This window comes from Sphaeramia orbicularis, chromosome 11 (assembly GCF_902148855.1).
Source record: "Sphaeramia orbicularis chromosome 11, fSphaOr1.1, whole genome shotgun sequence".
Lineage (NCBI taxonomy): Eukaryota > Metazoa > Chordata > Actinopteri > Kurtiformes > Apogonidae > Sphaeramia > Sphaeramia orbicularis.
This window is the reverse complement of record NC_043967.1, coordinates 41,926,730-41,950,180: the sequence shown is the minus strand read 5'-3', so window position 1 is coordinate 41,950,180 and position 23,451 is coordinate 41,926,730. Positions and strand designations below refer to the sequence as shown.

The 23,451-nt window shown below is 34.1% G+C and overlaps 1 pseudogene; it reads left to right on the top strand.

Moving 5' to 3' along the window:
- Positions 1–1,468: 1,468 nt before the first annotated feature.
- On the top strand, positions 1,469–19,374 carry LOC115428496 (thyrotropin-releasing hormone receptor-like; annotated as a pseudogene).
- The last annotated feature ends 4,077 nt before the right edge of the window (positions 19,375–23,451 follow it).

The following is a 23,451-nucleotide window of genomic DNA, read 5'->3' as shown; positions in this document are numbered from 1 at the left end:
ACTTTTTTTTCTCTGTCACCTTCAAAAATCACCGATGCCAAATATTTCAGAATAAAAACTTGACACAAAAACTGTTGTAAAGAGACTCAGCTGTCCTTGAAAAACACAAAACAGAATCTCCCTTTAGTCGTTTTATCGCTTTCAGAGTTTTTATTCCAGACTACCTGTAAAACTGTCATAACAAAAACATAGATAAATTTAACCCTTTCATGCACACTGGTCACTCCAGTGGACAGTTATTCTACGGCTTTTCTATTGTTCATTCATGGGTTTTGTTGTTTTAGTTCCATATCAGGACTCTTATGCTTCATCCAAAACACTGCAATTCATACAATTACTGTAACTTTGCTGTTCTTGATAAACCTGATCTGCAGTAACATGTTTTAGTGTAAATCAAATGCTAATTGGTATTAGACTGTAATTAACAAACAAATGTCTGTTTTTTTGGTTGTTGTTTTTTTTTTTTTTGCATATCCTCCTGAGACCCAGCAATGCATTTTGTCCTCTGTAGGGGACAAAAGTTTGACAGTTTTACTTTAAAAATGCTGTCCATTACAAAGGACATTCCATTAAAAAAAATCAATCAATAAATAAAAGTAGTTTTAAAAATGTATCTTAAAAAACTGTTGCATTATGCAGTTTCCAATCAAGGCAATTTTTTTAATGTAAAAAAGCTAAAACTGTCCATTTCCTGGGTCTCAGGAGGATATTATCTCCATGAAATGAGTAATAACTAATATTAGAGTATGATAAAATGTGAGAAAACAGCAGCAATTTAGCAATTAGTGGCATTAAAAATGCTTTTATTTCATAGTTTTCAAACAGTATATCACTTTCTGATGATGATTTTTATATAAATGTTTCTTTGCTTCAAAACTTAAATGCATGGTGTCCAGCTGAATGGACATTTTTGTAACTCCATGAAGAATACGTTCATAAAAAAATAAAAAAATAAGTAAAATAAAAATCAATTGCATTGTTTTTTTCATGCCTAAACAGGAACAAAAACACTCAAGAAAAAAATATTGACTAAGGTTCTCATAATTCGTGCATGAAAGGGTTAATATATTTTTGGTTTTCAAACAGTTATTTATATTGATGGGGGAGGTCTGTATTGGAAAATGTAATGATGGGCTTATCCCCTCGCATGCGTAATGAGAGCTCGTGCCAAAATCAGGGCTCAAAACCAAAGCACCATCTGTCCATCAGGCACAGTTTGCTCCGACCAGATCAAGACGACGCGTCGCCTTTTACGCACGGCACATCATCATTCCGAGCTACTCTTCGTCACTTAGCGTTGAAGTGAAGTGCATCACACGACAGGATGCTGCTGAAAGCTTCCACACACGTTTCTTTAGACTCGTAGAGTTTGTAGATTTCTCCTCTTAGCCGTGCGTAAAAACCGAAGCGTTACGCACGGACGCGTAAAAACCAGGATTCGACTTTTTTTTTTTTTTTTTTTGGATATCTGAGCCTGATTTAAAACAGGATGGAAAACTTTACAACATCTCCGGAGGTGAATCACACTTTAGGGGTTTGGATGGACCACAGTATTCAGTACAAAGTCATTAGTAGTTTGTTACTTTTCATCATCTGCGCTTTAGGGATCGTTGGTAATGTCATGGTGATCCTGGTGGTGCTCACTACCAAACACATGCGGACTCCTACTAACTGTTACCTGGTCAGTTTGGCTGTGGCTGACCTCATGGTGCTCACAGCAGCTGGTTTACCCGCTATTACAGAAAGCATCTTCGGTTCCTGGGTGTTCGGCCACTATGGGTGCCTCTGCATCACCTACTTCCAGTACCTCGGGATCAACGCGTCCTCCTGCTCCATAACAGCCTTCACCATCGAAAGATACATCGCCATCTGTCATCCCATTAAAGCCCAGTTTCTGTGCACCCTATCCAGAGCCAAAAAGATTATTTTATTCGTCTGGGCTTTCACTTCTTTGTACTGCGTCATGTGGTTCTACCTCTCAGACATCCAGGAGCTCGTCTATGATAACATCACCATCATCACCTGCGGTTACAGAGTCCCCAGGAAGTTTTATTTACCCATTTATTTTTTTGACTTTGGGGTGTTTTTTGTGGTGCCTCTGCTGCTCTCTGCGGTTCTGTACGGACTCATTGCCAGGATCCTTTTCCTTAACCCGCTACCCTCCGACACCAAGGAGAAGAAGAAGAAGAAGAACGGACACAATAACCACACCATCAATAACAACACCAGCTGTAAAAACTCACGTCACTCCAGTTCCACCGCGACCTCCCGCAGACAGGTGGGTGGTGTGAGATCCTGGCTGACGCACAGCTTCAGCTCCAAAAGTGTCCATCTGAAGTTAGTTTACAAAAATGTCCTGCTTTTCTGCAAATGATGCCAAAAGTTTTAAATGCAGTTTCACAGATTTTTCAAATATATACAGGGTGGGGAAGCAAAATTTACAATATTTTCAGACAGGGATTGAAAGACAGTGTATGACCAAATAGTTATGAGAATCTATTTGCCACAAGAAAATGTACATAATAGAAAATGTTTTTATTCTATGTGTCCTCCTTCTTTCTCAATAACTGCCTTCACACGGTTCCTGAAACTTGCGCAAGTGTTCCTCAAATATTCGGGTGACAACTTCTCCCATTCTTCTTCAATAGTATCTTTAACCCTTTCGTGCACGAATTATGAGAACCTTCATCAAATTTTTTTCCTGCGTGTTTTTATTCCCCTTAGACATGAAAACAACAATGCGATTGAAAATTTTCTTCTGGAAAATAAATTATAAAATAAAATAAAAAATAATTAAATTTTTTTTTTTTAAATACATAAAAAAAAAAAAAATAATAAAAAATATTATGAACCTATTTTTCATTAAGTTGCAAAAAAAATCCAGTCAGCTGGACACCACACATTTAATTTTTGATGCACAGAAACATGTATTTACTGATAAATTGTGTGAGAACTATGGAGAGGGCTTGTGATTCTGGGGGTTTATGCTCAGGAGAGAGCTACATAATTTTACCAATTCATGTCAGAAAAGATATGTAGTGTCTTAAAACTTTAATAAAGATATGTGTAAACAAAAAAAAACAAAAACAGAAAAGAACAACAAAATCCATGAAAATACAAGAGAACAGCTGTAGAGTAGCTGTCCACTGCAGTGAGCAGTATGCATGAAAGGGTTAAGAAAGTCGACATTGCTGTGTGATGTTCTATTGGTAGCATGTTCTAAAACGCCCCAAATAGCAGAATCCAGAGGGTTTAGATCTGGGCTAGAAGGCGGCCATAAACATGATTCCCAAAAATTGATAAAGTTGGATTTGTTGCTGTTGTCAACAAGTGTTCTGGTGTTCTTGTGTAAGATTTTAACTTCAAATCATATTTTACTGCATTTCTAACGGTCTTGTTGTCTACCTCAAGTTCAATTGCCATTTTTCTCATGGATTTGGTTGGATCCTTTAGGATTTTGGATTAGAGAGCTTTAATAAAAGCTTTGGTTCGTTTTTTGTTGCTTCCTCCACTTCCAGACTTTCTGGTAATAGTTTTGCTCATAGTCATTCTCTTCTTTCCATTATAAACAGTCTTTATGGACACTCCAACTATTTTTGAAATCTCCTTTGGTGTGACGAGTGCATTCAGCAAATCACACACTCTGACGTTTGCTTTCCTGATTACTCATATGGGCAAAAGTTTCTGAGACGGTATGGATAATAGTGTTAGGTATGATTATGACATCAATATATGTTTGGTTTCAAAACAACTGACGTAGTGCCTGCTGAGAAAAAACAACTAAATGTTCATTGTAGATTTTGCTTCCCCACCCTGTATATATATGTATATATATATATATATATATATATATATATATATATATATATATATATATATATATATATATATATATATATATATATATACACACACACAGTAAAAAACAGTGTCAATTTAACTCAGGGGTGTCAAAATCATTTTAGTTCAGGGGCCATATTCAGCTAAATTTGATCTGAAGTGGGCCGGGGCCAGTAAAATAATAACACTGGGTTACAAAAAAATGTTTTTTGCAAGTTGTCTAGGTTTTTTCAACTGAATTAGGAACATTTTGTATAGCACATTTCAGCAACAAGGCAATTCAAGGTGCTTCACACAGGACATTGAAATACAACGACAAGGGAAAAAGAAACACATTTAAAACATTATAAAAGAAACATGTAAAAGGTGATTAAAAACAGCAAGTAAGAAAACACATAAAATCCAAAAATATAAAAACATACACATTAAAGTAAGAGTTGCAGTGCAGAGTTTGGAAGGACAATATAAAATTTAAAAAGTAAAAAGTAAAAGTAGATTGGTAAATGTAAGTGATTTAGAAAAGGCACATTCAACAGGTTATTTTAGCTGCTTATATACAACAAATGAAAATAACACTGGGTTACAAAAAAATGTTTTTTGCAAGTTGTCTAGGTTTTTTCAACTGAATTAGGACCATTTTGCACCGCTAAATCCAAAAATGACATCTGTTTTTCTCAATCAGGTCAGGTTTTTTTGCTAATTTGATTTTGAAAAATTTGATCTTCTCACAAAATTGATTAAATTTTTGTGACTTTATCAGTTGATTTTTTATATAGTTCTCACCCAAAATAGGTTTTAAGAGAAAAAAAAAATCATTTGATCACTTGATTCCTGTTAGGTACAATGGTGTATTCACCACAGATGTAGCAGAATACGTCAGGCTTATTTTTGCAAGATCTTCTAGTCGAAGCCATTTCATTCACCTGTAATATTAAAAAAACCATTAATCATAAATTGGCAAAAGTAAAATCTTCAGAACTCGTTTATTGCAAGAAATATGAAAGAATTTTGTATCATATGATGTGAAAATGCCCATAAATATAAGCAAAAATGTTAAAAAGCCAATATGTAGCATAGTTCAGAAAGTTGACCTGATTGAGCAAAATTCATGTGATTTTTGGATTCAGCACACCAAAATTATCCTAAATCAGCTCAAAAAACTTAAACAATAAATGTGTTGTTGACCAGTGTTATATAATAACCTATAAATAATGACAATTCCAAATTTTTGTCTTTGTTTTAGTGTAAAAAAAACCAACAACATTAAATTCTGAAAATATTTACTTTTATAAACTATCCAAAAAAAAAAAAAAAAAACTCTTAAAAAAACTGAAATTTGAATTCAAAAACATAAGAAAATTTACACTGTAAGCCCGGAATTTGTATTTACTAAAATGCTTTATGCAGTTAATGATGTAAGTTTTATGATGTTACCATAAAATGTTCAGTATATTCTACTAATTTGTAGACATAGTTGAAAGTACGAAAAAGTTTAAGTTGAATGGAATTAAATCACTAAGTTTTAGTCATGACCACACCTTTTTTATCTTCGCATTGCATTGTGGGTATTGGGCATGTTGTTGAAAATGTGTTATTTTTCTGTGCAGGGGTTCAGCGGGGTTGTGGTGTTAGTGTTAATTTGGATTTAATGTGTGTATGGCAGTGTTTATTGGCCTTTTTGTGTTTGTTTTTGTATTTTTGTAGAGCTGCACCATGTGTCAGAGCCATAGGAAGAGTAATGGCTTTACTATTCCTCAAAAATTGTTTGTGTACAATAAAAATTTTAATAATTTGTTGCTTCAAAGCTCTTCCTGTACTGCCAAAAGACATTGAGCTAATTTCCAATCATACTACAATATTAAGTCAAAAATGTTGTAAATATCTTGATCAGGAATAGGATTTTGAGTTTGATTATCTTAAATAGAGTTCTTTAATCAATGTTAAATTAATCTGGGCACAATTGAGAAAATTAGTCGGTTTAACCTAAAATGCTGAGTTGAATGGTTGGATAGTGGGGTTGATTTTACAGCAGATTTAAAGTACGAATAACTTGTCTTTTAGTGTTTTCTACTTAAAAGTTTAAGTTCAATACTTTTAGCATTAAAGTTGAACCTACTTAAACCAACTGATTAGTCGATCATTACTCAAATCGTTTAAGTGCAATCACTCGCCTAAAATTTTTGAGTAAACTCTACTTATCCGGGCTTACAGTGTAGTGCAATTTTAACAATATTATTCCTCAACTTATCATTTCTACATGTACATTATGGATCAGATCTGCAAAGACACTAAACACTGAGGAACAGGAAGAAAAACTGTTAAAATTGAGTTCAATTTTCTTTAGACATTTCAGGTTGTTCATATTTGTTCAGGTTATTCACATTTTAGTGTTACAGGATAGTTTGTAAATGTAATATTTTCATTATTTATTTATTTATTTGCACATAATAAAACAGCAATGGTAAAAAAAACAACATTCAAACAAGTAACAAAATTGTGCAGGAGAGGTTAGAAGCCAAAAAAAGAAGGCTTGTATGAATACTTCCCCCGAAATGAACAATACACAAAAAAGAATTAAAAATGACAATATAACTGAAACAATAAACTAAAATAAAAACAGCAAAAATGTAATCCACATTACAAATCATCAAATACAAATCAAGTGATATACAGCCTTACATTTTTTCATGAATTGAAGTCCTTTTCAGATGCTTTTTAAACAATGATAAAGTAGATGTTGATTGAAATTCAGGTCTTAGATTATTCCACAGATTTGGTCCACGGTATTTTAGAGAATACTGACAGACTGAAGTTCAGCAGTACGGAAGATAAAATGTGCTTGAGTATTGTGTCGAAAAGTTGTGAATAACATAAGACAACATAAAGAAATTCTGAAAAACTTTAGGAAGAATTTTATGTTATTTTTTTCACTGAAACAAAGAATAAAAAATTAAGTTATTAATTCAAGATTTTTTTTGCTTAATTCAAGATTTTTTTTTAACTTAATTGAAGATTTTTTTTTGGCCTAATTCAAGATTTTTTAACTTAATTGAAAATATTTTTGGCTTACTTCAAGATTTTTTTGCTAAAAATTGGAGTTTTTTGTTTTTTTGGCTTAATTGAACTTTTTTTTTTTTTTTTTTACTTAATCGCAGATTTTTTTTTTGGCTTAATTCAAGATTTTTTCCTTAGTTCAAGTCCAATTTTTTTTTTTTTTTTTTTTGCTTAATTCAATTCAAGCCTATGGAATTTTTGCACTTGGCAAAAACATCCCACGGGCCGAACTGGACCCCTTGGCATTTGGCCCCCGGGCCGCATGTTTGACACCCCTGGTTTAACTCTTAGAGCAGTGGTTCCCAACTTTTTTTGGCTCGTGTCCCATTTTAACATCACAAATTTCTGGCGACCCCAGAGATTCAAAACACAGACTTTTTTTGTTTTTTTGCTAAATTAATTTGTTTTTGATCATGTAATAGTTTGCTATACTATGTTGCAAATAAATATTAATTTTAGAGGACATTTGGTCTATATACTATATATTATTATGGATGGAGGCAGTAAAGCCAGGTGTAGATTACTGCACAAAGTGAGAATTTTATTTCCCTTGGTCAGGATATATACAGTCAGTCCAGCTTGGATTTACAAGGCTGACAAATAATACTGAACAAACAAGAACTAAAACTATGAATTATGAAAGAGCTGCAGCATCTGAAACTGACCACAATGAACATTTGACAGATAAACAGAACCACAGTGCTTCAGTTTCAGCTTCAGTTTGTCATGTCTGTTATGTATTGGGATTGTCTCTCTCAACTCAGCATATATTTTTTATTAGTAAGATTTTATTTATTTTTATCAGTTACTAGAAATTTCAGGCGACCCCATTTGAATTCCAGGCGACCCCACATGGGGTCCCGACCCCAAGGTTGAAAAACACTGTCTTAGAGAGTTGTTTCTGATAACATTTGGTCCCACTTAAAATTATGAGGTGTGTTGAATGAAACCTGGTATAAAACATCAGAAAATGAACACAATAAATCTCACACAAGGTCAAACTAAACACTATCACTGGTTTATAAAAGCTGGGTTTTGTGTTTTACTGCTTGTTGCGTTTATTAAATTTCAGTCTGAAGAACAAATACAATCCACAGATCCATCCAGTCCATAGATCCAATAAATCACTCCATGAGAATAAAAATGTAAAATACAAACTTCACCAGTTAAATATTTAATTTGTGCAGTCAGACTTAAAAGGAGTAGGCTAAAGCTTTATACATTATCTTAGAGCACATCTTCAACTTTGACAAACATAACATATTGACACACCAACACTGAAAACAATATAAACTATCATAATGCTAAAATAATATTTAATGTTACATACAAACATTCGACTTAGTTTACTGCTGTACGTACTTCTCACATATCCACATTGGATATTGATACAAACACTGACAAATGCATTAGAACACAGGTGTCAAACATGCGGCCCGGGGGCCAACTCCGGCCCACCAAAGGGTCCAGTCCGGCCCCTGGGATGAATTTGTGAAATGCAAAAATTACACTGAAGATATCAACAATCAAGTATGTTAAATCATTTTAGGTCATTTCAATCTAAAGTGGATCAGACCAATAAAATACTATCATAATAACCAATAAATAATGAAAACTGTAAATTTGTCTCTTTGTTTTTGTGAAAAAAGAAGTAAAATTGCACAAAAATGTTCACATTTACAGACTATCCTTTTACAAAAAAATGTGAATATCTGAAATGTCTTAAGAGAAGTATGTGGAATTTTAATAAAATTCTCCCTGTTATTTCATATTTTGTGTATTTGTAGATCCACTGTGATCTCTAAAGTTGTGATTCACATGTATAAATGATAAACTGAGGCGTAATATCATTAACATTGCACTTATTTTACTAACAAATTTTCAGGTTGTTCATATTTGTTCATGTTATGTTCAAGTACAGTTCGTAGATGTAAACATTTTCATTACGGAAGTGACTTTTTTCACTCAAAAGTTCTTATCCTATTATTTATATTACTTTACTAGTCCAGCCCACTTTAAATCATATTAGGCTGAATGTGGCCCCTGAACTAAAATGAGTTTGACACCCCTGCATTAGAACGTTCTTAATCTAATAAACCTAATGTTGGTGTAGGACTTCTGCACAGAACTGTATGTAATGTGTCAAACCACAATAAAACCACTAGAAATTCACTGACTTAATTCATTCTGATTTAGACTTAATTCACTCAGAGCTTAATTGTTTTGTTTCACCAGGTTTAAAGGGTCAGTTCACCAAATAAAAACATACATTTTTTATATATAGGCAGCAAACTATTACTGAAACTGTTGGGAGAAAAAAAAATAATGTTGTTATTGTCATAGTGTGCTTTAACTTAAATATTTGTTTGTTGTAATACAGTGAATACAGAAAGTGTAATGAGATGTAGCTACATCTGTAAAGGTAGAATACACCTTTTTCAGTCAATATTTTTTCCATGTAACTTAGCATTTTATTGCTGATTACTGAACTCAATTTTTCATAGCATTTTCATGACTATATATAGTGTTGCCCACAACTTTGGATAAAATATTTAGCTCTTTTTATTAAAATCATTCACCACTTTTACACAGAGATCCCAGAAAAAAGGTAAGATTGTGATCCCACCTTTTTTTTTTTTTTTTGTTGCCATTGTTACTCCTTCGGCTTGACTGTGGGAAATCGGTCAGAGGTGAGACTTTTACACAGCGGACCTGCGTTACGGAATCAAAGGGGCGGTGACTCAGTGCAGCGTATAGTCAAGGTTATTATCGTTAACAAAAACGAACGAAATGACAAAAACTAGAACTGAAAAAAACATTTTTGTTAACTGAAATAAAAAAAAAAAAACTATAAGTAGAAGAAAAAAAATAATAACTAACTGAAACTGTATTATGTGTTTACAAAACTAACTAAAATGTCTAAAAATGATTTATAAAATTCTCTTAGTTTTCGTCTTTGTAATGTCAGATTGATTTGAAATGGATTTATTCATTTGAGGAATTTTATCTAGCGTCACCATATGACATTTCCACGGTCCGTCACTTGTCGTTTAGAGTCGTCTTCTAGTCCCCACTCTACCTGGGAACATGGAGACTAAAGTTGGGAGAAAGAGTCCTGTCTGGGATTTATTTGAATACGACAGTGAAGAAGAGAACAGATATGAAAAAAATAAATAAAATTAATACTAAAACTAAGCATTTAGAAAAAAAAAAATTAAAACTAATAAAAACTAGCAATCCTGCTCTAAAAACTAATTAAAACTAACTGAATTAGAGAAAAAAAAGTCAAAACTAAATAAAACTAAACTATAATGAAAATCCAAAACTATTATAACCTTGCGTATAGTGTGACATATAACTTGCGCACTGGAAATACCCCAATCATAGCGGTGTTGCTAACCTCTCCAGAGTCTTTCCCGTCTTTCACCGTTCCACAAATGTTATCATGCTTAGGGTCCTGTGCCTGAAGTGACAACAGCTAACGCAGGGGTGTCAAACTCATTTTAGTTCAGGGGCCACATTCACCCCAACATGATCTAAAGTGGGCCGGACCAGTCAAATAATAACAGTGAAAAAAAGTAAAATTACATTATGATAATGTTTACATCTACAACGTTTCATTAAAAATCTGAACAACATGAACAACTTCAAATGTCTTAAGAAAAATAAGTGCTATTTTAACAATATTCTGCCTCAGTTTATCATTTACACATGTGCATTACAACTTATGTTACAATTACAAATACACCAAATGTATAGTACCAGGTATTATATTGATAAATTGCTTTTATTTCTCTTAAGATATTTCAGTTTGTTCATATTTGTTTAGGTTTCTCACATTTTTTTGTAAAAGGATAGTTTGTTAATATAAACATTTTCATGTAATTTTACTTTTTTTCACTAAAACAAAGAGAAAATCTGCAGTTGTCATTATTTATACGTTATGATACTATTTTAGTGATCTGACCCAAATGAGATCTGTGTATTGAACCTGAATTAAAATGATTTTTACACTATTGATTGTTAATATCTTCAGTGTAAGGATGTAACGATTACCAGTATAACGATAAACCATGGTAAATTGAAGACGGTTAGTATTACCGATTAAATTCTAATTATCATGATAACCGTGTTGATTACACACTTTTAGGGGAAAACCCTATGTAAAAATCTGCTTTATATGTCAATATTTGAGTACATTTTAATTTAGTTTCAATTTTCAATTTAATATATTTATAGTTGGACCAATATTCAGTTTAAGTCTTTGAAAAGGTTCATTAAGCATCTTTGTGTTATTTATGCAATAAATTAAACAAATTTTTTTCAAATCAGATTTTAAAAATTTTATGTGTTTTTTGTCCTTTTAGTTGATGATAAGTAGGTTAAGAGGTGAAAAAAATATAGACAGGTGATATAGATGAAGTTGTGCTGAAAAACAACATTCCAAACATGGTGTAGTAATATTTGTTTATATAGTATGATAAAGGCAAAATCAAAAGGGCTGAAAAACGGACAAAATATAGCTCAGACCACCTAAGGGTTAATATTTGAATGTTTCTGCAACAGAAGGACATTGTGCCTGTTATTTATTTATTTATCTATGCATTTATTTATTTATTTTTTTTTTTCAAAATACAACTTGGTTAAATTATTTCAGTGTGTGTATTAGTACTTTTTGAAAATTTTAGCACAATTTCAACAATACCGCGATAATGATAACCATGAATAATTTGGTCACAATAATCGCGATATGAAATTTTCGTATCCTTACATCCCTACTTCAGTGTAATTTTTACATTTCACTAATTAATCCTAAGGCCAGATGGGACCCTTTGGCGGGCCAGATTTGGCCCCCGGGCCACATGTTTTGACACCTGTGAGCTAATGGATGTGGGCGTCTCCCCAGTTGACATCTCTCTGGTCACATTGATATGTTGTACCGTAAATGGCTCGTGCTCATTGTTAAATCCCCCTGGCATGAGGTTCGCACACATAATATATCATCAAAACATTACATCTTGGTTGTGTAACTCGAGGTTTTCCTTTTACACAGTGTTCCAGGATCCTGATTCCACCTTTATCACGGCTCGGTTACTACCTCCAGAGGCGTAATCAAAGCTGTGATAAAGGTGGAACCAAATGATCCCACCATATGTTACACAGACGTCGTTTTGGAATAAAGGGGAAATATTCCCGCTACAGAAGTGCTGTGTAAAAGGGACTATTATGACAATGTAATGTATTTTCTTATTTTATATTAAGTGTAACAGGGACTCAGTATGTAATCATTACGCCTGGTTAAAGGTCATTACTGATGTGTATTAATAGGATAAAAAAAAAAAGAAGGAAAACAAAATAATTCCAACTTTATGCACTGTAAAAAAAAAATCCTGTTGTTTTTACGGAAAAAAAAAAAAACTGGCTGCTGTGGTTACCAGAACAATACTGTAAAAAACACATCCAACTGTAAACGTATTTATGGAGTGACATGTAGATTTAACATTTTAACCATAAAGACCCAAACATCCATCACCAACCAAAAGCATCTACTGATCTAAACTGTTTAATACCTGTTGATCTATTAATTCTATCAATCGATGTAAATAATCGGTGTGAAATACAATTTGTCATCTTTTCATGGTCATCACATATGACCCATTTGGACGTTCAGAGGCCCCGTAGTGAACGTGGAAACACCGTCACCTTCTACAACATTGATTCACCAGTAAAACCCATGGAGTTGGATCAGTGACAATGGATGGAAATGCCTGGTTGTATCTTCAGTTAATGATATATGCGTCTGAAAAGTCACTTTTTTGCGTTTTTTTCTGTTTCTGGTATAATACCCTCAACCTTTAATCTGGGCTTTTATGAACATCTACACAATCAGTGAATTAAATATAGGAAAAATACTAGATTTATATGATAAAATGCAAAATACAGAACTAATATATAATAAATTGCTTAAGAAAGATTAAATATAGAGAAAATTTCATTTGGGAACTGATCCAAAAGTAGCGCTGGGTCTTTATGGGTTAAACATGTACATTTAACACTGGATTTAAATGGTAATGGACTGCACTTATTCAGTGCATTTTCTACACCTTCATGGTGTCCAAAGCTATCAGGTCAATTTAGGCTTCAGTGTCTTTCATGGACCCTGCTTTGTGCCCCGCCTTCGCCCCTATGTAGCTGGGATAGGCTCCAAGCGACCCCCGTGACCCCAGTGAGGAAAAGCGGGTTCAGAAAATGAATGTCTTCCATGGACACTTTGACATATGGATTTGAACCACCAACCCTTTGGTTACTGGACGAGCCATTTTACCAACTCTACCAACCCATTAATTTACAAATGTAAAATATTACATTGTTAAATGTTTACTTTTTTATAACCTTTTATTGAAAAAAAAAAAAAAAAAAAAAGCAAATACGCCGTTATTTCAAAATTATGGTCTTTGCAATTTAACCCTTTCATGCACGAATTATTAGAACCTTAATCATTATTTTTTTTTTCTGAGTGTTTTTATCCTCTTTAGGCATGAAAAAAAACAATGCGATTGAAAATTTTCTTCTGAAAAATAAAAAATAAAATAAAATAAAATAAAATAAAAAATAATTTAAAAAAATAAAATAAATAATAATAATAACAAGAAAAAAAAAAATCTTATGAGTGTATTTTTCATGAAGTTGCAAAATGTCCACCCAGCTGGACACCACAAGTTAATTTTTGACGCACAGAAACATGTATTACTGATAAATTATGTGAAAGCTATGGGGAGGGCTTGTGATTCTGGGGGTTTATGCTCAGGAGAGATCTACATAATGTTACAATTCATGCCAGAAAAAGATATGTAGTGTCTTAAAAACTTTAATAAAGATGTGTCTAAAAAAAATAAAATAAAAATACAAATAAAAAGAGAAAAGAACAACAAAATCCATGAATATACAAGAGAACAGCTGTAGAATAGCTGTCCACTGGAGTGACCACTATGCATGAAAGGGTTAAACGACACCACATTCTTTTCAATTTACAGTTTTATTTTCTAAAAACAATAGACATACATAATTTCTACATACAACTCGGGTTTGTTCACATATACTCTTCCTATAAACTACAGCTATATTTGTTTAATCGTAAACACAAAAGTCTTTTCAAATGAACAACTTTGCTTTGTATTGCCACTTACAGTTTTTTTATGTTGCAATTTTACAATTTTTTTGTGTCAATTCTACAGTTATTTTTTACAGTGTGGACAACAGTGTACATCCCAGTGGCAGAAGTACTCCAACCTTCTCCTTGGGGAGTAATAATAGTCGTAATAGTATTATTTTTTTTTTTTTTTATTATTGTTGTCATGAAGTATTTGTGATTAATGTTTGTATATTGACTTGTTATTGTTTTTTGACTCTGTTGACATGTTACCTCTGTCTATTGCCACAGGTACGACACATGTAAACGTGCTTGTAACGAACTGAACTTCACCTTCAAACAGGGACGCTAAAAAACAGATCATAATTTTTCCACTGTGAACCATAAATCGTGTGCTTCGATATGAGTTGTAAATGTCAGGACATTTTACAGCTCTGTTTTTCATCATCGTGTCATGTGTGGCCCCACAGCTGTTATTTTTATTTACTTCTTCATCGCTCCACAGTATTGATCCGTCTGATGCTTCCTCTGCAGACTCCTGTGGGAGGTTTTCCACCGTTACAGCTCTTATATTTCTGCTTCTAGTTGTTGGCTGTAGGCAGATGTGTGCAAGTTACTTCCAAACTGTAATCCATTACAGATTACTTTTTTACCATTATGTAGAAGTAGTTCCTTACCGTACAATATTACTGTCTCAGAGCTGTAATGCATTACACTACTCCTGGATTACTTTGGGGTTACATACAGACTCTCATCATAAATGGCGCCCCCCTCAAAGTCAATAATACCCCCCCCCCCCCAAATACCAGCACCAGCACATTAACCCTTTCATGCACGAATTATGAGAACCTTAATCAAGATTTTTTTCCTGAGTGCATGATTCCTCTTTAGGCATGAAAAAAACAACGTGATTGATTTTATTTTATTTTATTTTATTTTTTTAACCTATCTTTCATGGAGTTACAAAAATGTCCACTCAGCTGGACACCATGCTTTTAATTTTTGAAGCAAAGAAACATGTATTTACTGACATACTGTGTGAAAACTATTAAATAAATGTTTTTTTTAATGTTGCTAATCTGATGTTTTCTCACATTTTAACATACTATAATAGTGGTTATTACTCACTCAAATAATATGCAAAAAACAACAAAACACAACAACTTTAAAAAAAACAAACAAACAAAAAAAAAGTTAATTGCAGTCTAATAACAACTAACAATTGATTTACGCTCAAATATGGTTTCTGCGGATCAGGTTTATCAAGAACAGGAATGTTACAGTAACGGTATGAATTGCAGTGTATTATGGATGGTGCATAAGTGTCCACTGTGTTGGTTGATATGCAAGTAAAACAACAAAATCCATGAATATACAAGAGAACAGCTGTAGAGTAACTGTCCACTGGAGTGACCACTGTGCATGAAAGGGTTAAAATCCTAGCCAGAGGACTTTTTATACAGTTGCATTTTTATATAATTGCCCACTTTTATATAGTAGTATTTTAATAGTGAAGTGTTCTCGGTGTGTTTGTTGTGCCTGTTGAATGTATTTATGCGTGGGAAGAGTGTAGTATGAATGTTATTTGTGTTTTTTATGTGGGGGGGCATGTGCATTTCGTCGTATTTATTATGCCATGACAATAAAGCTTCGATTCTATTTGCGCCCCTGAGTCCATGTGGACAGATAGCTCACTAAGTAACGCTCGGTCTACGACGTTGAATCCCAGCAGGAACACTTGCATTTTTTTCAACATTTACATCTTTAAGGTCTCACGGTCTTGCTTTGTTTGTGCATTGTTTTTTTGTTCAGTTGAGCAGTTACGTTACGGGTGAAAAGTACTATTGAACATGTACCGAGTAAAATATTACTGAAAACTGATTTGTAATGCCTTACACTACTGCGTTACAGCAAAAAGTAATCTGTTACTGTAATGCAGAGGTGTCAAACTCATTTTAGTTCAGGGGCCACATTCAGCTAACTTTGATCTGAAGTGGGCCGGACCAGTGAAAATAATAACATAATACTATATAAAATGTCAACTCCAAAATTTTCTCTACGTTTTAGAGTGAAAAAAGTCAAATTAAAACAATGAAATATTTACATCTACAAAATATCCTTTCAAACAATGTGAATAACATGAACAAACTGAAAAAATAAGTGTAATTTTAACAATATTACTGCTTCAGTTCAATCCTTTTCAATGTTCATTATAACTTACAGATCACTACAAATAAACAAACATTTAATATCAGGCAGAATATTGTTAAAATTGTACTTATTTTTCTTAAAACATTTCAGGTGTTCATATTTGTTCAGGTTATTCACATTTTTTTGTGAAATTATACTTTGTTTAGTGTAAATCCATGAAAATATTTACATTTACAAAGAGAAAATTTGGATTTGTGAATATTTATAGATTATTATGATAGTACAGGGTGACACAAAAAAAACAGGAAATTTTTAACAATCCAATAAAACCAAGAGTGATGGAAGAAAAATATTTTATTCATAGTAACTAAAACCTTAAAACATGCCATTTAAGAAACAATGATGGAATTTTCCTTTTTTAAAAATTACAGTGATCCCTTGCCAATTCGCGCTTTAAGTTCCGCGGTTTAGTTATTCGCGGATTTTTCAGAAATATTCATCAAAAAATAAAAAAATCAAGAAAAAAAATCGCGGAAATTCCGTGAAAATCCACCCCACAGCAGACGAGAGGCCGCAGCTGCCAGCGAAACGTCAAACGATGACTCACAGCCTCCTGTAAGCAACACGAGAAACGCAGACGGCCCAGCAACCGCTTACCCCGAGGCGAGAGGGAGAACTGATTCGTTTCTTGTGCGTATGAGAGGAAAAGAGAGCTGGGAGTAGATGTGCGTGTGTTCGTGTGTACGTATACGATGGATAAGCGTCACGAATGAAGAGAGGAGAGAGATGTATCAGCTGTTAGTACGTATGCATGTGTGTGTGTGTTTTGTTTACTTTCTACATTCTTTTCTTTCAGATGTTTACAGTACGTACATGTACATGTATCCGATCTATATATATGCATGTATACATGTACTAATCATTGTTTTCTTTTATATATATCTCATTTATTTCATAATTATTACATTTGCAGTACTTATATACTATTTATAGATACATATGTACATGTACCTAGGTCTAGGATAGGCTCAGGGGGCTCCGGCTCCAGTTTGCGGATTTTCGATTTTCGCGGGGGGGCGCCGGTCCCCATTAACCGTGAAAAATAAGGGATCACTGTACTTCCTGTAGATGGCGTCCTCCTGTACGAATGCATTCTTGAAATCTGCTGTTGAGATTCCTCATTGACCGCTGCAACATCTCAGCTGGGATACTGTGAATTTCATCCTGAATTCTCTGTTTTAACTCATCCACAGTTCTTGGTCGAGTCGTGTACACTTTACTCTTGAGATAGCCCCACAAGAAAAATCACAAACGGACAAATCTGGCGATCTAGGGGGCCAGGGAACGTTACCGAATCTTGAGATCACACGGTTACCGAACAATTCTCGCACAGCCGCCAGTGGTTACCCAAAAAAACGGGAATTTTTGAAGTGCGCATTGGCAGACATGAGCAAGTGGCAGCACTGCGAGACAGTGACCTTGAGCAAGTAAACACACCCCCATTTTAGTAACCACTGGCGGCTGTGCAAGTTACATTTCCAGAGTCAACTTACTCTTGTAAGAGTTAATATTTACACTACACTACACTAATTAGTGTCAATCAAGTTTTACACTATGTGAGAAGTAACATCCATAGTGTTACTCACATTCAACACTGAAGAGTTAAATGTTAAGAAATAACTTTTCCAGCGTTAAACCTACTTAACACTACATGTTAATAAATAAATTACTCCAAAGAGTGTTGATTTCTAACTGCCTCCTACCAGTGTTACATGTGATGTACTATAGTCCCAGTGTCTGCAGGGGTGAAAAAAAGATACAATTATTTCTGTACCCAATTTATTCTAAGTAAAAATTAAATATTGCAATTAAAAGTAAACCTAAAATGACATGTAAAATGAAAGCCGCCGACCTGGTATCACGTTTTCCATTTGTAATTCGGTATTTTGAAAACACGTATCCAACATTGACGACGACGACGTAACTATATTCTCGCACACAGAATCTGCTTGGATGAAACAACAAAAGCAATAGTTTATTTTCCACAAACTTACAAACGCAATTTTTCGATGCGAGGAAGATGGCGATGCCAGAGTCCAACTTCTTACTCAGTTTGAGCGCAGAGGTAGGTGGACGGGGCTTTTCAGAGTCATTGTTTTTTAACACTGAAAGGTGTCTTGCTCTTATCAGTGTTGAAGCAACTTTGAGAGTCAATTTACTTTAACACTGAATATATGACGCTGACTGTGTTTACTTGCACAAGGTCACTGTCTCGCAGTGCTGCCACTTGCTCATGTCTGCCAATACGCACTTCAAAAATTCCCGTTTTTTTGGGTCACCCTGTAGTTTTAAAACATGAAAATTCCATCATTGTTTCTTAAATGGCATGTTTTAAGGTTTCAATTACTATGAATAAAAATTTTTCTTCCATCACTCTTGGTTTTATTGGATTGTTAAAAAGTTCCCGTTTTTTTTTGTCAGCCTGTATTTTACTGGTTGAATTGGTCTGAATGTGGAACCTAAACTAAAATAATTGTTAATATTTTAGTGTAATTTTTACATTTCTCAATTCCTCCCAAGGGCCGGACTGGACCCTTTGGCGGGCCAGATTTGGTCCCCGGGCCGCATGTTTGACACCTGTACTGTAATGCATTACTTTTCTAACCCATTACTCCCATCACTGGCTGTAGGTGACCAAGATGCTGGCTGTGGTGGTGGTCTTGTTCGCCGTGCTCTGGATGCCGTACCGGACTCTGGTGGTGGTGAACTCCTTCCTGGACCGGGCCTACCTGGACAACTGGTTCCTCCTGTTCTGCGGGTCTGCATCTACCTCAACAGCGCCATCAACCCGGTCATCTACAACGCCATGTCACAGAAGTTTCGCGCCGCTTTCCGTAAGATCTGCCGCTGCGGGAGGAAAGGCTCGGATAAGCCCGCGGCCTACAGCGTGGCCCTCACCTACAGCGCCGTTAAGGACACGTCGATGGTGGAGAGCACCGACCACTTCACCACGGAGCTGGAGGAGCTCACCGTCACCGACGAACTGCTGTCGGATCAGAAAATGATGTTTCCAGACCCTTGTGTGTACGGTAAAGTGGATTTCAGCGACGCCTGAAGCCTGAGGAGACAGTTTACAGCCGGAGGAACAAACCCGTGGATGTAAAAGGGGCTTAATGGAGTCTGATAAGAGGGAAGGTTGTTTCCTGAGTGGCCACTGACCTTTTCAAGACCAGGCTGCTTTTGCTTGAGATGTAAACATAGATTATAGCCTCTGATGCATTTAATGGCAGTATTTGAGACACCAAGATAAACACCCTCTTCATTGTCCGTGATTTTAGATGGTGTTAAGTCACAAATATTGACATTTAAGCACTCTGGGGTTGTGGATTCATCAACATAAGGTTAAGGAAACATGAATGTGTCCCAAACAACCATTTCTACTTCTCTAATGCCAGTTATTTGCTATAATGTCAGTACTTATTCTTACACACAGATAGTTTAAAGACTATTTAACCCATAAAGACCCTCTGGGACTTTTGGTCAGACTTCAAATATGAATTTTTCTCTCTATTTAATCCTTTTTTATGTGATTTAACATTATATCACAATGTTATCCTCTCATTTTGCATTTATTTAAGTGAAAATCAGGTATTTTTTAATATTTATTTTACTTATCATGTACTTTAATCATCATGCTGAGATTACATTTGAGGGTTATTTTACCAAAAAACAGAAAAAACCTGAGAAAAAGTGAATTTATCAGTAAAATCTACCATTAACTGAACATAAACCAAGCATGACTATTTAAGACTATTTAACCCATAAAGACCCTGTGCGACTTTGTCAGACTTCATATATTAGTTTTTCTCTCTATTTAATCCTTTTTTTTTATGTGATTTAACACTATTTATCACAATATTATCCTCTCATTTGCATTTATTTCAGTGAAAATCAGGTATTTTTTTTATATTTATTTACTTATCATGTACTTTAATCATCATGCTGAGATTACATTTGAGGGTTATTTTACCAAAAACAGAAAAACCTGAGAAAAAGTGAATTTATCAGTAAAATCTACCATTAACTGAACATAAACCAAGCATGACTATTTAAGACTATTTAACCCATAAAGACCCTGTGCGACTTTTGTCAGACTTCATATATTAGTTTTTCTCTCTATTTAATCCTTTTTTTTTATGTGATTTAACACTATTTATCACAATATATCCTCTCATTTTGCATTTATTTCAGTGAAAATCAGGTATTTTTTTTATATTTATTTTACTTATCATGTACTTTAATCATCATGCTGAGATTACATTTGAGGGTATTTTACCAAAAACAGAAAAAACCTGAGAAAAGTGAATTTATCTGTAAAATCTACCATTAACTGAACATAAACCAAGCATGACTATTTAAGACTATTTAACCCATAAAGACCCTGTGCGACTTTTGTCAGACTTCATATATTAGTTTTTCTCTCTATTTAATCCTTTTTTTTATGTGATTTAACACTATTTATCACAATATTATCCTCTCATTTTGCATTTATTTCAGTGAAATCAGGTATTTTTTTTTTATATTTATTTACTTATCATGTACTTTAATCATCATGCTGAGATTACATTTGAGGGTTAGTTTACCAAAAACAGAAAAAAACCTGAGGAAAAAGTGATTTTATCAGTAAAATCTACCATTAACTGAACATAACATAAACGAAGCATGACTATTTAAGACTATTTAACCCATAAAGACCCTGTGGGACTTTTGTCAGATTTCATATATTAATTTTTTCTCTCTATTTAATCCTTTTTTTATGTGATTTAACACTATTTATCACAATATTATCCTTTCCATTTTGCATTTATTTCAGGGAAAATCAGGTATTTTTTTATATTTATTTTACTGATCATGTACTTTAATCATCATGCTGAGATTACGTTTGAGGGTTATTTTTACCAAAAACAGAAAAAAACCTGAAAAAAAGTGATTTTATCCGTAAAATCTACCATTAACTGAACATAAACCAAGCATGTTTGTACACTGTCATTGCTCCACCTCCATGGGTTTTACTGGTGAATCAATGTTATAGAAGATGACAGTGTTTCATGGTAACTACAGAGCCTCTGAGCGTCCAAATGGATCATACCTGATGACCAGGAAAAGATTAGTGATGGGACTTTTGGATCTTTGAAGGGAGCCGTTCACTAAAAAGAGCCGTTCAAAAGACTGGCTCTTTATGTTTTTTGCATTATTTTGAAACACCAATGTTTTAATAACTAAATAGGCTACATGTGATGGTTGACATTACATTTTAAAGGTGTTTAATTGGCGTGGCAGTAAATATTATCTTACCGTAAAAAAGAATAGTTAGTTCAAATGTGTGGGCTAAGTACATGACATGAGAGGTGACATTAGGCAAATGCTGGAATTTGACAAAAAACATCACGGTACATTATGTGGACTAGTCTGTAGCCTAAAAATGAAGGAGAAAATAAAACATTTCTTATGAATTAACATTTAATTCTCCTCAAACAAGACAATAAATGTGTGTAAACATACGGAAAAAATTGCACAAACACAACAGTTCTGCAATTCTCAGAACAAGAACAGTATGTGGTAAATTGACAGGCAATTGGACACTCCTTCCTTAAAAAAAATAAAAAATAAATAAAAAATGAACAGCTCTTTACAACGACTCGGTTCCCATGCTCATTTCAAAGAGCCGTTCAAAAGATTCAATTCGTTCGTGAACGTCACATCACTAGAAAAGATGATAAACTGTATTTTACACCAATTATTTACATGTATTGATAGGATTAATGGTTCTCAAGTTATTAAATATTTTAGATCAGTCAATGCTTTTGGATATTAGTGCATATTTGGGTCTTTATGGGTTTAAACATGTAAAAGGTCACAGAGGGTTCCTATTTAATAAGTCCATTCTATTTTATTATGTCCACACAGATAATATATATTTGTAAAACACAACAAAATAAAGCACTGCATATATAAGTAGGGGCCCAATGTTAAAACACAGTTTGCCTCATAGTCAGAATCACCTGTAGCTGATTTATTCTCACCTTTAGTAACAAAAATACGCCACATAGTGGTTGAGGTGGAAAAAAAACAAAAAAAAACCACTAACTGAAAATTAAAATTTCCAGCATATTTTATTTAGGTGGCTAAAAAAACCTATGAGGTATGTTCTCACATCTCTATTAAATGCCTGTAAGGTGATGCAAAGAGCAGTAAAATGGTCAGGGATGTTCATTTATGCACAGACGATAAGAGTCTGAGCTGGTTTAGAAAGGTTTTGTAAGTAAGTGAAACTCTACTTTACAAAACATGAAATGACACGTCCATTTGATTAGTGTTTTCCTCTTCTAGGTTACATTTCCTCCCTGACATAGGTGACTGAACTCCACATGATGCTAACATCCAAGATAGGAAACATCCTGTCGGTCCTTACTGAGAAGACAGGTGTTAAGTTTTTTTTTTTTCCCTCGGTCTGTGCAGCTTTAATAACTGACCTCCATCCTGCCCCCTGGTGTTTTCAGGCCAGGCAGTCCATTAAAGGGTGACTCACACCTGAACCTTCACAGGAAAAACATCCCTATTTTTATTGTGAGGGACTTGTGTGCGACCTCGAACATCATGTGGAAACTAAGACAGACTGTGCTGGGTGTGCTCGAGGCCAGGATCAAGTCTGTTCATGGCGCAGCATGTGGAAATGTTCCACTAGAAAAGAGAAAGGAGCGTGGAGAGTAACACGCTTTGTGATTTAACCTCAAAAAAGTGCCATAAAAATAAGCACTAATGTGTCTGGGGATGAATCTCCTGCAGGTTATCCACCTTCTACAGAGGCACACTTGATAAAAGGTTAATAACTACTGTCACTAATGCTTTTATTTATATGTAGTAAAGCATATATTCAGACAGGTTTGTACAGAGGCCCAGAAAACTTCATTCAACTTCATAAATGAAAAAAAAAAAAAAAATACTCTGTAGTTTTTGAGGAACAAATCTTTTGCATTTTATACTGATCTTTGTTTTTTCTGTTTCTGTCACATGTGGTTTTATAAAATGACATTAAACACTGATTAATACATTAGACCAGGGGTGTCAAACTCATTTTAGTTCAGGGGCCACATTCAGCTAAATTTGATCTGAAGTGGGCCGAACCAGTAAAATTATAATATAATAATATATAAATAATGTCAACTCCAAAATTTTCTCTACGTTTTAGAGTGAAA